The sequence below is a fragment of the Rhinatrema bivittatum genome, chromosome 3, assembly GCF_901001135.1.
Source record: "Rhinatrema bivittatum chromosome 3, aRhiBiv1.1, whole genome shotgun sequence".
Classification (NCBI taxonomy): Eukaryota; Metazoa; Chordata; class Amphibia; order Gymnophiona; family Rhinatrematidae; genus Rhinatrema; species Rhinatrema bivittatum.
In genome coordinates, this window is record NC_042617.1 from 98,931,739 (window position 1) to 98,945,683 (window position 13,945).

Sequence of the window (13,945 nt, forward strand, 5' to 3'; positions counted from 1 at the left end):
AGTATATACTATCAACCAAACAAGCCAAAAGAAAAAAATGACACAAACCAAAACCACCTCAAATGAAATGAAACAAAAAGAATTAACACTGCAAACTTTCTACTGACTATATCGTTTTTACAGCAGTATTTTATCACTTAACACACTTTAGATCCTAGTAACATAGAAACAGAGAAATGACGGCAGAAAAAGACCGATCGGCCCATCCAGTCTGCCCAGCAAGCTCCCACATTTATTTTCCCATACTTATCTGTATCACCAACCACCAAGTTCAGGGCCCTTGTTGGTAACTGTTTGATTCAAAAACTTGCAACAATCCAATTTTAGTGTGGACTTGCAAAACAATGTAACAATCATGTCAAAAAGCCACTAAATGAATGATGCATAAATATTTAATATGCTTATGGTATAAAATGTCACAAATATTGTGGTCATGCTTTTTCATGCATGTAAACCCAAAAATGCATTGCTATAGAATGTGAGTATGCTACTTACTAAAGGCATGCTAAAATAGCGTAGGCATGCTAAACCAAGCATGTGCATTTCTTTTCCTCTTAGTTATGTCATATTATATTGTTAAATTAATACATACAGTCTCCCTTGAAGGGAATTCAACCCAAAGCAGTTTACAACACAATTTTAAAAACATTATATAAAAGCATCAATAAAATACATATATAAAAATATAAGTACATTAGTAGTGAAGAAACTTAGCTGAAACCCATCAAAAGGAAGACAGAGTTGCTAATCTGACTGCTCAAATAATTCATATAACAATAGCTATTAATAATAAGAATCCCATAAGCAATTATACACTACCTACAAATCCAACCACTACTTCTAAAGGTTATCAAATCCCAATCCCCCAACCCTACAGTGCACATATGCTGGGAGTGGTGTTTCATTGCAGATTTTATTGTTAGATAATGCAACAACATATCATTTCCCTGGCTTATAAGAACATAAGAATTGCTATACTGGGTCAGATCGTGGGTCCATCAAGTCCAATGTCCTGTTTCACAATTACCTGGCAAGATCCCAAAAAATAAATAGATCTTTTGTTGCTGTCGTGCAGTGATAAGTAACGGCTGTTCCCTAATGGGTGAATTTTAAAAGCCCTATGCGCCAAAGCCGGGAGATAATGCTCACGTATCAGCCCAGCACATGCTGTACGGATTTTAAGAGGCTCCCGAATACTCGCATATCTCCTGGTACACAAGAAAACATTTTTTTCATAAAAGGGGTGGGGCGTGGGCATGGTCTGGGCGGGGAATGGGTGTTCCAGGAAATATGAATGAAACCAGCGCATAAGTATTTACGCACACCAGCGCGCGCCGAGGTCCCAAATCTGTGTAACTTTACTTCTGCTATGGTTGGCAAGTAAGTCATGAAACAGAAAAAAGCTAGTCAGTGGGTTTTTTAAGGGTCGGAGCTAATAGGGTAAAAGGGAGGCAAGTTATCAAAGGGGGGGGGGGGGGTGTCTAGGAAGTCTTCTCCTTTACTGTGGCTAACTGGGAATGAACCGGGGAAACAGGTAATTGCGTCAGCGTGAGCATCTACTGAGGCAGCATTTGCACACATACACATGCATCAATGTAAAATTGTGCACACATGTACATGCATACAGCCAATTTTATAACAGGCGTGCATAAGTTTTAAAATCGCCAAGTCCATGAGCACAAGCCGGCAAACGCGCGCAGGTCTTAAAATTCACCTTTAAGTCTACTTGGTTAATAACAGTTTGTGGACTTCTCCTCCAGGAACTTGTCCAAACCTTTTTATTTTTAACATTTATGCTAAAGTTTATTGTCAGTTTAACGCACCATACGTACAGATAAATCTGCAAGTACACGTTTATAATGAAAACCGTCTTATAGTGGGGAAAACACCAGAAATGGAGAGCTCAATGGATTGGAAAACAATAACAAATACCTTCATTTGACATTCATAACAGAAATATACTTTTATTTTAAGAATAAAGAGGAACTTATGATGTCCTTTTCTGCAGACATTGATTACAAAGCAATCCTTCCTAGAGGAACCACAGGACCTAAGTCATACTCCACTTCCACCCCACATGACCCTTCAGTGTCTCCAAAAAGACTCAGTTCATCTGAAAGAGTCCCAGAGAGAAGTCTTCCTGGAAATGTAACTTTGTGCCTGAGCGAAAGCACAGTATGTGTACTTAGGCTGTCATACTCGAGAGGCTCATGATGTTTGCCAGTACAAAGTTGTAGGGTGTAATATATCAGATCACATAAGGAAGGTTATGCTCAAAAAGTGACTTGTTTTGTAGCTCACACTGATTTCAAAGCTGCAGTACTAAATCTTGCAGAAGTTAACAGCAAGAAAAATTGGTAGAAATAAAATAAAATATCATAAAAACATGCGGAAGGAGAAAAAAAAATGTCCTTGAGTTTTCGGTCTATATTACAGCCTCTGTAGGTCAGGATTTCACATTCTACAGCCAAAGGAAATTTCTCTCTCATTTTCATTATTTCTTTTTGACTTAATGGAAAAATCTACTCTAGTATTTTTGTTAATAGAATATGTGATGCTAATTCTCCCGTTTATATACAATGTAACACTTTTGTAAGTCAATGAATCTTGGATGATATTAGCATTTTGAGGTTTATTAAATGAGTCTATGAGAAATCACACACTGTGAGGGTGTTTATTCCATTTAGATTCATTTGCAAGGGATTACTCTCTTTCCATTGCAGTAGGTTTTATTGCTGCTGGATTATGCAATTGACATTGATTTGTAACTATTAAAAGAATTCCTTGCTGTTTGTATGATGTGGTCTTTATAAAAAAAAATGAAATGAAAAATTAAATTTATCTTTCTAAAATACATTCATAATATTTTGTATTTGTGAGGAACATTTATTTATGTATTCATTTTTGTTTAGCTTACACCTTTTCATTGGTAGCTCAAAGCAAATTAGATTTGGGTACACTAGGCATTTCCCTGTTCTCTGAGGGTTTACAATCTTAAGATCTCATTTACTAAGCTGTGATATTTTTCCCAGAGGGGTAATTACCAAGGGACTTACTAAACTTTGTAAATACCATAGTAGTTTGCCTAGCAGTAAAATACAGGTAGGAAAAATACTGTGGCATTACTGTCCTGTAAATTCTGCGTGATGGTGGCCATTTTCCAAAATGGTGCCAGCTACCCCATCACATGATTGGGCAAAGGCAAGCTACCAGCCTGCCAGCACTATTTTGAAAAATGGCTGCCACTGCGCCTGAAGCCTAGGAGATGCTCCTGGCCCCCACAAGACCACCAGGGCTATTTTGGTATATCCAGGGGGTCCAGAGGGTGGGCTAGGGTGAGCTGGGCCAGCCTCCAAAGGCTCAATTTTTAGTGAATGGGGAGGAGTAGAGGGCTGGAGCAAGGCCTGTTCTCAGAGGTATTTTAAAAAAATAATATATTTTTTACTTCAATCATCTCCAGAGGCGGGACTTTAACATACTTAATTGGGAGGTGTTAGTCGGGGCTGATAGGTGCCTTTAAGGCATGATCCCAGGAGCTCAGGATGTGCATTAGCATCCTGATGTTCCTGGGGAAGAGTCGTAGCTAACTTTGATTGAATTAATGCATCTTGTGAATTTTTTGACGCAAACTGAGTTATTTGATCTGCATGTTTAGAGTAGTAATAAGCTGGATGAGTCAGGTGTTTGTGATGTGATCACCTGTCAACTGAAACTACTTTTATAATTCCTTTACATTGGAAACAGACTGATTCCCATATATAGCAATGATTTTTGGTCACTGCTGACTTAAGCTTGATTTGACATGTTGATAGACATGTTATAAACTCTACATCAATATTCTCTTTCATGTAGACACCTAGTTCCCTCCTTACATCTATATGTGTGGCAGACTCCCCGGTCTGCCCACCAGATATCACTGTCCCTGTACAGAACACACTTTAGAAAGAGCTATCCATACTCCTGAGCCTCTCCCACCTGGAGTGCCTGGATTGGATGCCTGAACACTATTTAGCACAGCCATTTTAAGACACTTTGGGATCAGTTTGAGGACGCAGTTGAAGAGTAAGGATGTCTGATTTTTACACTCTGGTTTAGCCTCCCAGCTTCTCCCAAATGGAGCTTCTGTTAGAAGTAAATCCTCATCGTGCATTCCCTGCCATAGTCTTTTCCCTACTAATATACAACGAGAGATATTTTTAAGCCTGATTCCCTTTTGGGGCGGAAGGGCTCTATATAGGGGATCAAAGACCCGTGAACCTACTCTAAACCCTAGGTAGGCAAGTACCAGTGATGGATCCTGCTGCAAGATACAGTGAAGGCAGAAGATGTATCCAGTTTAACTTTAAGAAGTAATTTTTGGACTTGAGCGGAGAGGCTTTTGGATCCCCCTTCCCCATTGGGATTGCAGTGCTGAGAAACTAGCTTGATCCCAATGAAGTTTCCTCAAGAGAAGTCCCCCAGAAATATCAATAGCCAAAGGATGAAAGAAAACGATTGGGAAACGCCAACTGGATCTCCAAACACCAAGGGACCAGGATGTGCTGGATGTCAAACGAAGAAGATGAACTAAGGTAGGATTTATGCAGTAAAGTTGGGGACCCCTCCACTAGGATTCCTGGATAGCCTCTGGGAGAGTTTGCACATTAAATATCACTATGATCTCTAATCAGAGGTCTGAATAAGGGATACCTACCTACAGAGGAGAATCATTAATGTACCATCAGTTAGACATAAATTCACACTTCTGGACAATGGACTTTAATTTATGATTAACAGCATAGTCCTGTCTATTCATTAGAGCCTCTCACCTCATGAGAAGCATCTACAGTATACACATTGGGAACAGCATAGCATCGTCTGGGCCATAAGCAGGAGCTTGGGTCATAAGCAGGAGCTTCCCCCCAATAAAAAGAATCCCCCCCAAGGATTATGAGTCCAGCATGGGAGTAATATGTTAGCCGGAGCAGCCCCTGAAGATATAAATTAGTTGTGTACCCTAAAGGAATAATTGCCTCTCAAAAGGACTTATCAGTAAATTGATCAAATCCAGCTATAGCAAGCTGCGGAAACTAAGCCACCTGAAACCTTTATTAACTACTACAAATTTCAGAACTGTTCTTCAAACACTAATATTTTCGAACCTTGACTATTGCACCTCCCTGCTTCTTGGTCTTCCTGTATGTCAACAACTTCTGCAAAATGCAACCGCAAGACTGTTATCTGGAGCCTTTACGTGCGTGGCCGGGCCTTGCACGCACCAAGCCTATTTTCAAAAAGGCTCGGCCATGAGCGTCAAGGTCAGTACACACATACGTGCCTGCCTTCCTGCAAGGGGCGGGCCCAGACAGCGGCCTTGATCACTGTCTTGGAGCCTTGCGCACCGGCCAGATGCCGGCACGCACAACTTACTTCAGCTCGAGCCCTGAAGTAAGTTGGGGGGAAAAAAAATAAACGAAAATAAGTAGGAATTAGGGGTTGGGAAGGGATAGGGAAATTCCCTTCCATCTGCTCCTTAATTGGAGCGGACTGGGTGGGAACTGGGGAAGGCCGAGATGCGTCGCCACACAAAATTTGCAGAACTGTACCCCCCCTTCCGCGAGGATTACAAAATCCAGTGCGCATGTGTGTGCGGTACAACAATTTTATAACATGTGCGCACCGGCGTGCGCATGTTATAAAATTGGCACGGCCGTGTGTGCACGCCTGGAAGCATGCGCGCGCACCTTTCAAAATTTACCCATAAGAGCTTAAGATTTGCATACTGGGGCAGACCATAGGTCCATGAAGCCCAGTATCCTGTTTTCAACAATGGGCAATCAAAGTCACAAGTACATGGCAAGATCCCAAAAGGTCAATTGATTGAATGCAGCTTATCCCAGGGATAAGCAATGGATCTCCCCAAGTCCAACTTAATAATGGTATATGGACTTTTCCTCCGGGAACATGTCCAAACCTTTTTTAAACTCTGGCTTTTCAAGTAACTGAGCTCCTTATATTTCCTTGCCGCTGGGTCTTTTCAAACCACTGTGGCTGTAGTTGGAAGAATGGATCAGATTTTATTCTTGAGACATGTCAGCCAGTGACTATAGACTAGGAAAAGGTGGCTGAGAAAGCATATTGAATACTCTCAGTAGAGGACCCAATGGGAAGACCTTATGCTATGATATGACTGGCCTATCAATGTGATGAGTGTTATTGATTTCATGCAAGTTGCACCAATACCAGCTGATGAAAGGGAAGTAGCCTACTGCAACCATAAGCTCTTCAGTTCCCTGAATGTACAAGTGGTATGCAAAGCGCACATACACAATCTGAGACTCCTCAGGCAGGAGGATGATTTTTATATTCTGCCTGTGCCCTTTCTGAATTAGAGGAGTAACTGCAGGTGGCCTAAGTCTGCCAAAGTCTGAGGGCTGTTGATCCCTACCAGGTCCTCAGTCATGTGCTGCCTTCCCATTGGTCAGTTTAACAGGATTCTATCTCCTATTACAATCCTAATATCAAACTTTTAAAATACTCTTAATAAAAAAGAAAAATAAGGAAAAACTGGATAGATTGCTGAAAAGGAATCTTGAATCTAATCACTTGGTAAAACCTCTCAGAGACTGACTTCCTGAAAAGGAACTCTTGAAGGGACAATAACAGCATTGTAAAAACTGAGTACAGTCTTCAGGCAAAACTCTTGAGTAGGCGATGAAACCACACTAAAAAATAAACAAATACAAGAGGAGACTCCTGAAAAAGAATCCATAATGTGGCAAAATGACCTTCTAAAAATGAATGTAAGTGACAAATTAACACAATATTGGTTACTCTAGCCTTCCATTTCTTTTTCTTTCTTTTTTTTTTTTTGGGGGGGGGGGGGGGGGTGAGTCACTGATCAGCATGGAGTTAGAAAAATAATTATTGCATATTTTGGACAAAAGATTAAATCAGCTGTACTGAAAAAAATGTGCTGCATGTGCGTTAATTGGAGCAGATCCAGTGTATTTTTCAGCCAGATGTGTAACTTTGGACCATGCAGCAGCTTTCCCTCCCAGTACTACAGACGGTTCTCAGCCCACAGAACAGCATTCTTGGCAGGAAAAACAGCCTGTACTGAAAGAAAGAGAACAGGTTTGAGCAATAACATCATCTTAAGATCTGTCCAATGATCCCACAAATTGCCACTAGCAGCTCACTGTAGGAAGATGATGAAGAAGAACATTAATGAGGAAGAGTTTCAAACTTCTACAAACTTCTCTTGAGTACACGAAATTCATGCGCTGTTTTGTCTGTGTATTTTGTAGCAATACTTCTTCTCGGAATTTAGGTTGTTTAGGTGTAAATATTCAAAAGCTATTTAGACGGATAACTGAAAAGTTATCCATTTAATAGCTTAGCCACAATATTTGGCGACTTATCTAGCTAAATTCTAGCCAGATAGATCTTTATCCGGCTAGAATTTAGCCAAATAAGTCAGGGGAATTCTTGGGGCGGGCAGTAGGTGATCTTGGGGGGAGGAGCAGCATTACCAGTTAAGTTTACCAGCTAACTTCGATCTGAACCTAGCTGGCTAACTCTGGCCGTGCTTTAAGCGGGTCTAAGGTTAGCGAGATATACCTATCCAGCTAACTTTTAAGAGAGCCAGGTATATTTAGCAATGCTCCTGTGCCGCTGAATATCCCAGTTAAGTTAGCCGGATAGGTTTATCTGGCTAACTTAACTAGCCGCTCAGCTGCTAAATATGCATCTCTTAAACTTTAATGAGAGAATAATGGGAAAGGATTTTTCCCATGTAGAAGCTACAGGGCGAGCATTCCATAAACCTCCATAGTAACATCGCCATGACGACAGAAAAAGACCAACTAATCCATCCAGTCTGCCCAGCAAGTTTGTTATGGCAGGTTACCCAAATGTTTGTTAAAGGTAGTAACTGCTGATTTGTGCAGGTTACCCCCAAGCCTTATGTTAATGTTAGTAATATTTACATTCAAACCAAGTAACTTTCAAACCCATAACAAAATTTCTTCTAGCAACATTTTTACAGGGTGAGCAGCCTTCTTGATAATTCAGACAAAGCTGCTTGAATGTACTTTGCTTTTGGACTTTGCCATAGAAACAGTCCTGTGCTTTTCCCCTTATGTCCTGCATATCAGTACCCTAGTCTCCAGTATTGGCTGTCTCTAAATCCAATTCCCCTCCACCCCCATACCCCTCTGTCAAAGCGGAGAGCGATGATGCCTTCTGTTAAGGCTAGTATCAACTGCCACTCCGTGCAGGCTACCCCCAAGTCTTCTGTTAAGGGAAGTAGCAACTGCCGCTCCATGCTGGCCACCCCAAGCTTAAATGTAAACTATATGTGTAATGGAAAAGTTACCTCAATTCTTTATTTCCATTCTCAAGCCAGCAGAAATCCTCTGTGTTGGTCTCACGCCCTTTCGAATTCCATTACCATTCTTTTCTGCACCACCTCTTCCAGGAGGGCATGCCATGCATCCACCACGCTCTCTGTGAAGAAATATTTCCTGTCATTGTTCCTGAATCTTCCCCCTTGGAGTTTCTTGTTGTGACTTCTTGTTTTACTGCTTCCTTTCTATTGGAAGAGATTTGTATTTTGTGCGTCATTAATTCCTTTCAAGTGTTTCTGTGTCCAAAATGTACATATTAAGATCCTTCAGTCTCATCTCACATGTGTGTCAGGGATACCAGTCCCACCACTAATAAGACCTGGATGAACCCTAAGTTTAGCTATAGAGGCAAGATTAGAGTAATGGAGGTACCATTCAAATATAGCTTCTCCTCTTGTGAAGTTTGGAATGGCTGTCCCCCTGAAAGTCTATTTAAGAATGCTCCCAACTAAGCAAGGGAGGAAGTCCCTTTAGGTTTTCTAAGAGTGCAGCGGTATAGAGAAATTTCTTTTTTGTTGTTTCTCCAGGCTCAGTCAGTAAAAGCAGACAAGCCCAACCTGTGGGTCCTGATCAGGGTCAGGAGGTTATTCTCTTTCCAGTACACATCCTGTCTGGTGGAGTTTTCCCTCTGGATCTACTTTAGGGGATTTTTTTTAGATTTTGACACCTGGGCCTGTCTTGCACACAGGGATTGGGGAACCCTGTGTGTGGGCCGCCCAGGGATAGGGAAGATACACCCCTGAAGTGGTGGTGACCTGCTGTGAGGAGGGGATTGTGCTGTTTAGATTCTGTTCCTTTTGGGGGAAAGAACAGTTTTTGTTAGAAGATGCAGGAGGAAGTTTGGCTGCCCCATCCTTCCTGTTTGAAGCAAGAGAACGTCTTGTTTCCAAGTGGATTCCTTACCATCAAGGATCCTGCAAGAGAGTACAAAGAGACTATATAAAATTCAAGAAGATCCAGAAGATCTCCTAACCATGAGTAAAGGAATGTTTCACCCTGGGGAGAGAAAGAAAGGATTTTCCCAGCTTAAAAGACTCGGTCCAAAAGTACCCCTCACCAGTTTAGTTTGGCAACCAAAGAAAGCATGGCTTATAAACCCTCAAGCTGTACTACCACCCTCTATAAACTACATTTTAGATTTAAGGCTACAAAAGGGTGATTGTCTTCGGGGGAATAAAGAATACCACCATAGTACCTATTTATATGCCAATAAAAAGTTTACGCCTGGGTTGGACAATCCGGCCTTCCAGGAATGGCGGAGTAGAGGGCTTCAGACTTGGGGACAACTCTGGGGACCAGACAAGCTTAAGACCTTCCAGAGTTTACGATTGGCGTTTGGTCTGTCTGATTCGTCACTATTTCCCTACAACCAAATCACTCATGTCTCTACTAAAGCTTTACTCGGAGGGCCTCTCCTACAGGGGGAATCCGATTTTGAAAAACTATACTCTAGGGAGGACAGTGCCACAAAGGTGGTTTCATTGATATATACCAGGCTGTCCCCAAAGGAGCAGCCCAAGGCTTCCCACATTAAAGTGTGGGAGTCCGATCTGGGACAAGAGATGACCCCCAGAGCGTGGAAGATGATAAATGGCACCATGGGCAAGGGTTTCATTGCTGCAAATTTAGTGGAAAATGCCTTTAAAACTCCTTTATCGCTGGTACTTATACCCCAAAAAGCTGCATATCATGGCAAAGACTGTACACCCCCTGTATTGGAGAAAGTGTAAGGCCATAGGATCCTTTTTACACATGTGGTGGGAATGTCCAGCAGTCCGCAAATTATGGGACAAGATTGACGGCTGGCTCTTAGGGATGGGGATAACACGAGGTCCATTGACACTTAAACAAGCATTGCTGGGTGGCTCGATTTCAAGTCTGCCAAGTTGCACCAATACCCTGGTCAAATATGTGTGTACTGCCGCACGATGTGAAATTGCGAAAAAATGGTTGGCACAGGTTATTCAGAGTCTCAAAGAAATACAACACAGGGTGGAGTCCATTTATTTATTAACAAAGATTTCGGCACATAAGCATGACACAATGTCTAAATTTCGGTCAATTTGGCAGGCTTATGAGACCTGGAAAGTCCATGATATCACCTCGGCTGACTGTCAAGTGGGAAGCAAAACATAGGCTATTTATCAAGCAGAATTCTATCATACTGTGCATACCATGATTTTCATCACCAACCACAATCGTGAGGGTATGATGACATCCCATCTGCTCCCCCCACGGGTACAACAGCAGGGAAGGGGATTGAGGTGGGGATATTAGATATAAAATTGGAGTGTAATTGATGCTGATGGATCAGGCCTGTTAGTTTATCGCACAAGCTACCATAGTATAACCTCACGCTTTATCATTTGTATACTTATAACTGTATTCACAATGTAGTCTCTTGTTCACTTTATTTGTAATATAAGTTTTGTTATCGCAATATTGTAAATTTATGATGACACTCAATAAAAAGTCTTAAATTTAAAAAATAAATAAATAAAAGGCTCTGTCCATCTGGGAGCTCCACTTAATTACTCCAAGAGAGTGAGAGTTTTCCCTGGTTTCCTATACATGTGAGTCCTGCAAAGATAAAGGGAATAGATTGTAAAGAAATTGAGGAGATAATTCTGTGGTGCTGCAGTTTGATCTTTGTGCCATTCATCATCAGTGTTTACAGTAAAGACTTATTTTGGATACTACCAAAGTGAATCCAGAGTATTTATTTTGTACTCAGTGCACCCACATAAAGGACAGACATCCTCCCCAAGGGAAACAAAGAAATGTGGAAAGAAACCACCCTGTCATATTGGGACCTGAAAAAGACTCCTTTGTTCCCCCAATCCAATGGATCCACACCTGGGGAAGTGAGGGAGACAGAACAGCTAGCCAGGGAAAGGTTCCAGCCCCGAAGTGTAACACCAGGGTGGGGTTACATATGGCTTTCCATGCAGACCCCATAGCATTTTTTAGTTGACTTTCTCTGGACCGATTCCATTCTGTCCTTATCCATTTTGAGATGAGGTCTCCAGAACTGAATGCAGTACTCTAGGTGAGGCCTGACCAATAATCTGTACAGGGGCATTATTACCTCCTTTTTCCAGTTAGTTGTGCCTCTCTCTATTCAGCCCAGCATCCCTCTGGCCTTAGCCACCACCTTATCATATTGCTTCACCACCTTCAAATCATCAGACACCATCTCCCCAAGGTTTCTCTCCCAGTCCGTGCATGTCAGTTTTTCACCCCCCCCCCCCCAATACACGACTCTTTTATTTATTTATTTATTTATTTATTTAAAATTTTTATATACCGACATTCATCCAGGATATCATATCGGTTCACATTGTAACGCAAAAACAAACGCACGGCATGGCGCTTTACATTGAACAGTAAAAACATGATAACAAGGCATTAACGAGAGGGGGAACAATAACATGGGAAGTTTTGCAATAAAATTATAAACAAAGTTTGCAATTATATACATATGTACAAAAGAAAGAAAACTATGAGGTTAATTTTAATCAGGCTAGGAGATAAGAAGGGGAAGAGAAGGGAGGAGAGCGAGGAAAGAGGGGGGGCAGAGAGAAAGAAAAGAAGGTGGCGGAGAAAAGGGGAGGGGAGAGAGGGGCGGTAGAATGCTCCAAATGCTTGACTCTGCGCTGCTTGGCGTTGAGTCCCAATTGCCAAACCTTAGACCATTTCTTGAGCTTTCCTAGATCACTTCTAATTCGCTTTAGTCCTTCAGGTGTGTCTATCCTGTTGCAGATCTTAGTGTCATCCACAAAAATACAAATTTTATCTTCTAATTCCTCCGCAATATCACTCACAAAGATATTAAACAGAACAGATCTATGAGGACCTCTTCTTTCTCCCAAATAGGTTCCATTTACCACTACTCTATGGCATCTGCTGTTCAGCCAATTTGTAATCCATTCTACCACCTTGGGACCCACTCCCAAGTTTTCTCATTTTAACTTATGAGCCTTCTCTGTGGGACCGTATTAAAAGCCTTGCTGAAATCCAAGTAAACCACATCAAAGTGCTTTTCTTTGATCCAATTCTATAGTCAAACAATCAAAAAAATCGATCAGGTTAGTTTGATAGGACCTTCCACTGGTAAGGATCCTGTAATCCGTTGTATTGCAGATAATTCATTATCCATTCCTTAAACAGTCTCTCCAGTAATTTTACCACCACTGAGAGAAACCAGCTGTAGTTTTCATCCTCTTCCCTGTTGCCATTTTTGTGAACTGGGACCACAACCGCCCTTCTCCAGTCCTGCAGCACTACTCCCGTCTCCATGGATCTATTGATCAGGTCCTTCAGTGGACCAGCCAGCACTGCTCAGACCTCCTTAAGCATCCTGGGATGTATGTCATCCAGCCCCATTTTGCCTAGTTCCTCCAAAACACTCTCTTCTGTAATGGGGATGTAGCTACATCATTGTAATCTTGCTAGCCAGCAATGGTCCTCCTCTAACGTCTTCCTTAGCGAAAACTGAAGTAATTATTAAATACTGCTATTTTTTCATATTTTCCCACACCTTGCTCCTTGTTTCCTTTCAATCTTACACGCAATGCCTCCTCTGATCATCCTCTGTTCTCTAATATGCCTGAAAAATGTTTTGTCACCACACTTGACCTCTTTGGTGATCTTTTCTTCCACTCAAGCTTTTGCGATCCTGATTTCATTCTTCATTTCCTTCAGCTTCACTGTGTTCCTTTTTTTTTTTATTTCCCTTATATTTTTGAATGCCAATCTTTTTGTTTTTATTTTCTCAGACACCACCTTGGAGAATCAGATCAGTTCTGTTTTTTTCTTACCTTTATTTACTCTTTTTACATAAATGTTCATTGCCTTTGTTATAGCTCTGTGGTACAGAGTGGTCAGGAATAGCCAGAGAACAAGCTCCAGGCTGGACTCTGGCAAAAATCTTTATATACTTCTTTATTGGTGAAAAGTAATCATCCAAATAACTTTGCTGTTTCATGCAGTTCAACAAAACAAATGTGGCAACGCAACTTACAGTTCGGTTAAATTCATTTTCTCAAGGCTTCCCTTCTTTCTCCTGGGGCCTTCCTAATCCCTCTGGGCCCTGGTTTTTTATCCCAGTCTGCAGGGATCCACCCTAGCCCAGAATCGCTTGCAGGATTAGCACTTAAGGAGGACCGATACAGATAGCTGTGGATAGTCCTTTAAAGTGTTCTGAGGGGGTTTCTTATATACGCCTGTAAACTGACCATCCTACAAAGCTGCCAGTAAGTCCTGGGTAATTTAGTCCTGGTAAGTTAGTAATTAAGGGGAGACACTATTCATACATAGCTCCTCCCTTTGAGAGTCTATAAAGCAGTTCTCTACAGAAAGCTCAGGAGGCAGTCCTTTATGGTTTGCTGAGAGTTAGGAGGTAGTAAGGAGTTTTTCCTAAGTTGTTTTTCAGGCCCAATGAGAGCAGCAAGGCAAACCCTGCCTGGGGAGACTGACCAGGGTTGGGAGGGGTTTTCTTTTCCAGTCCACTCCCTGGCTGGTTAGGATTTTCTCTCTGGGTATATTTTTCAGGT